The sequence below is a fragment of the Marmota marmota genome, unplaced genomic scaffold (genome assembly GCF_001458135.2).
Source record: "Marmota marmota marmota unplaced genomic scaffold, marMar, whole genome shotgun sequence".
In the NCBI taxonomy this organism is placed as follows: domain Eukaryota; kingdom Metazoa; phylum Chordata; class Mammalia; order Rodentia; family Sciuridae; genus Marmota; species Marmota marmota.
This window is the reverse complement of record NW_026000221.1, coordinates 19,920,206-19,924,905: the sequence shown is the minus strand read 5'-3', so window position 1 is coordinate 19,924,905 and position 4,700 is coordinate 19,920,206.

Below are 4,700 nucleotides of genomic sequence, written 5' to 3'. Positions count from 1 at the left end.
TCATGTGACTGAGCTAGAGTCTCCTTACGTAGGCATTGGCCTGGATGACTCCTGATCCACCATCTCATTTTAGTCTTATGATAATCTTTATTATACTTGTATTATGGAAGGAAAAACTAAGGCGTGTGGAAAGCAAAAATGTGAGTAGTTATTAGTTAATAATAATGACCATGATAATAATGATAGTAACAGCCAATATTGAATTGAGTTGGAATTATGTGTGGGGCTCTCTCCCAACCTCTTTTATCTTTTGGGTACCGGGGATTTAAACTCAGGGGTATTCGACCACTGAGCCACATCCCTAGCCCTATTTTGTATTTTATTTAGAGACAGGGTCTCACTGAGTTGCTTAGCGCCTCGCTTTTGCTGAGGCTGGCTTTGAACTTGCCATCCTCCTGCCTCAGCCTCCTGAGATGCTGGGATTATAGGCGTGTGCCATCGAACCTGGCACCTAACCTCTTTACATGCATTGTTATCACTGAATACACAGAATAGCCCCGTGAGGTGGTACTAATTTTGCTCCACTTTGCAATAAGATAGTGGGAAGAAAGAAAGGCTGAGTAATTGTCCAACACCACTTAGCTTATGAATGGTAGGATCAGGCAGCAAGATGCTAGAGACAAGACCCAACCATCCTAGGTGGCGGGCAGGCCAGTTTCCAAACTTGGTCTCCTTCATGCCAACCTGTGGCCCTCTCCTTTGCCCACTCGCCTCCTTGATTTGGCTCTACCGAGTTGTGTGCATTTCTGTGTTTGAGCTTGGGTTGTTTTGATTCCCTGGGCCTGATGAATTCTTCAGGAGTTATAACATCTGAAATGTTCTCTGATGTTTAAAATACAAAGGAGAGTAAAATTCAGACTCAGCCTCCCCACATAGATACTCACAGATTTTTCTCCTCAAATATAAGAGTTTTTATTGCCCCTTGAAACCCAGGGAACGGTGACACTTCAGAATATAAGTACACTATTTGACGGAGAGAATTGAGTGATGGAGGACTTACTCAGGGATCAGAGTCTGGGACGTGAAGTTTGGCTTTCTATCCATACTCACATGACCCCTTGGGTTGTAGTGGGTGAGACGGTATCTTCTGATTGGTGGCATTGGTAGGCCAGCAGCATAAGTCTGAAGGACAGTCATAGGTAACTCTTCAGGGCTCCTTTTAAAGGTCCTCCAAAATACTCTACTCTTATGAACTAGAGTGCTGCTACGGTTTTGCTCCTTGTTCACCACTTACACTCCTGCCGCAGTCTGGCTGGGCACAAAATCACGAGCCACTCAAGCAGGAACAAACTTTATTATTTTTTGAAACTGCCGCCAATGTCCGGTACGCACCCGGGAAGATTTTTTCCACCCACGCGGCCTCCTCTCGTACCCGCAGAGAGGGCTCCTCCCCCGGAACTCCCTCCTACTGTACTTCCCCAACCAATGGGAACTCTCCAGGAGTCCCGTAGCCGGCCTAGGTGAACAGCAGGAGTCCAATATCCATATGAATGCAAATCTTAACATAATCATATCATCTCAATGGCTAGCTGGCGTCACCTTTCGACCAAAAATGCCATGCATCATATACTTGGCTCTTAGCACACTCCTTCTAGTGGCCCACAATAAAGACGATTCTAAAGATGAATGACTGCTTGATATTTGAAAATACACAGGAGTATCCACCATTGCCAAAAGCATTCCTTGATTTTTTTGCTAAAGATCTCGTTTTTTTTTGACAATGTAAACGTTTTTAGAATTTGTTTTCAAATATTGCCCTAAGAGACTTCTTAGACATTTCTTCTGACTCTCTTTTGGTGAAAATAATTTGACATCACTGGTTGCTGGTTCATTGGGAAATTATCTTCACGTTTCATCCCTGTCAAGTTCTGTTCTACCTCTTTTAGGGAGGGGAGATACTGAGGCCGAGAGCATTTTGGTGTCTTGCCCAGGGTGCCACGTAGCAAATACCTTGTTAATATGTACTCGATTTCTCCAGTGTGTTGGAATATCCGTCCCATGAAATACTAGCATGGGGGAAACCTCGATTACCCTTAGAACCATGGATGCACTGTAGATCTGGAAAGGGATTTTTGTTTCACGTACTGAGAGGAGGAAGAACTTGCTCAGAGGTGCATTTTAAGTTAACATCAGAGACATATCTGGAACTCAGGTGCCTGAATATCAGAAAACAGGATTTCTGATTAAAAATGTCTCCTGAACTTAAGGAAAAAGTTAAAAAGATTTTTTTTAAAAGATTTGTTCTACTTAGTTACACATGACAGCAGACGGCATTTTAATTCATTCTACACAAATAGAGCACACCATTTCAACTCTCTGGTTATACACGATGTAGTCACACCATTCGTGAAATCATACGTGTACTGAGGGTAATGATGTCCATCTCAATCTACCATCTTTCCTGCCCCATGTGCCTCCCCACCCTTTACCCAATTCAAAGTTCCTCCAATCTTTCTATGCCCCCCACCTCCTCCTTTATGGATCAGCATCCGCTAATCAGAGAAAACATTCGGCCTTTGGTCTTTTGGTATTGGCTTGCTTCACTTAGCATGATATTCTCCAGCTCCATCCATTTACCTGCAAATGCCATGATTTTGTTCTCTTTTATCACTGAGTAATATTCCATTGTGTATATATGCCACAGTTTCTTTATCCACTCGTCTATTGATGGGCATCTAGGTTGGTTCCACAGTTTAGCTATTGTGAATTGAGCTGCTAAAAACATTGATATGGCTGTGTCACTATAGTGGAAAAAGTTTTTATAAATGGGGATTGTAAGAAAGAGTGAAGTCACATCTCATTCATCCACAGGGCGCGGCTTTGCTCTTTTGTTGGGATAGTTTAAAAGTGAGAAAAGAGTGCTGGGATTTTCAAGGGGTTGATCCTAGCAATTTTACAGTGAGGGCAGTATCCAAATGGGGCCTTGAAAAATGGATCCCATCTCTTTTTGAAGATGTGTGTTTCCTATCCCATCAAAGGCCCATTTCTGCTCTTGCCAACATGTGACTGAAGAGAGAGCAAAGCATCTCCAAGAGATTAGATTTCAAGATCCTCATGGCATTCTGTTTTCCTCTGAGCTCCTGCTGTAGAGTGAAGAAATAAGTGTATCTCACTTTCTACAAATTCTGAAAAGAATAAACCCATACAAGTGTTAAAGGTAAAATAAAATTGAGCTGGCCAAGTAGCTCCCTGGTGGAGTGCTTGCCTAGCTTGTCCAAGGCCCTGGGTTCAATTCCCAGCAGAAAAACAAACAAACGAATGACAAAGACCAAAAACAAGACACAACAGCAACAACAAAAAAACCCCAAATGCTCCACCCCTGACAACAACAATAACAAACAAAAGCCCCATAAAAACCCATAATAAAAATCTGAATAGTCATGTATGTGTTAGTCAGCTTTCTGTTACTGTAATAAATACCTGAATTAATCAACTTAAAAAGAAAAAAAGGTTTATTTTGGCTCACAGTTTTTGAGGTTCCAGTCCATGACTGGTTGGCTCTGTTGTTTTTAGGCCTGTGGTGAGGAAGCACCTCGTGGTAGGGAGCACCCAGCAGTGCAAAAACTGCTCACCCTGTGGCTGTAAATTGAAAGAGAAAGAAGGACTGGGTTCCCATTAGGCCCTCCAAGGGCATCCCCTGATGACTAAAAGACCTCCCACTAGACCCTACATCTTAAAGGCTCCACCACCTCCCAGCAGCACTGTGGGCTGGGGACCACAACTACACACGGGCCTTTGGAGCCATTCCAGATCCATAGCAAGCCATAGCAAGCTCATTTCAATTTTGGATACTGAATGAGTCAGCCCGTTGGTACTATTGGCTCCACAGGGAGGTGGACTGTTTTCTTGGGGGGTTGTCACGCTTGAACCCAGGAGGGTCATGAAGCTACAGTGTTATTACCATGGAATACAGCAGTCCCATCTTCCAGGACAGGAACCAAAGCTTTTTATGAGTGCTGCATCAAGAGACAAGGGCCAGCTTTACAAGAGCTGAAATGGTGCTTATTAAAGTTTATTAAAAACTGAGAAATAAAAAGTCTGATTTTATTCTGCTGTCCTTCCTACCCAATCTGATGTGACACACTCTCATGTGTAACTAATTAAAACAAATAAAAAAATTACAATTAAAAAAAAAAGTCTGATTTTTTTCTCTTTCATACTCGGTCCTCCAAATTCCTCTCCAGAACCATCCTCTGGATCTGCAAATCCCTTTCGTCCTAGCCATCATTACAAACGAATCACTGTGGCTGAGACAGAGGACGTCATCTCTTGGAAATACGTGTTGTTTCTTGGAACCGAGTCTGAAGGGTGTCAGGGACCACGTGGTTTGGATTCTCCCAAAAGAGACTCAGACATGAATGTGGGCGGGCAGTTTATTTGAGAAGCAGAAATGAAGAAGTGGGCAGAAGATAGAGGAAACCAGGAACATCCAACTGGAGTGCCATCAAGGTCAGTGCTGTGGGTGACGGAGGCTGGGATGTATCTGGGGACCCCTGAGAAGATGACAGATGGTCTGGGAGATTTCCCTCTGAAGGGAGGGATGCCGTCCACACCTGCCCTAGTTGCTGAAATGGGTCTGTCTCCAAAAATGGTTGCTAAGGCAACTGATAATGGGAAGGTCAAGAGGATTGCAGAGGAAATGACCACTCAGAACAGACAGGCCCAGGCTGAGGTGGCAGCTTCTGCCTCTGCCCTGATGA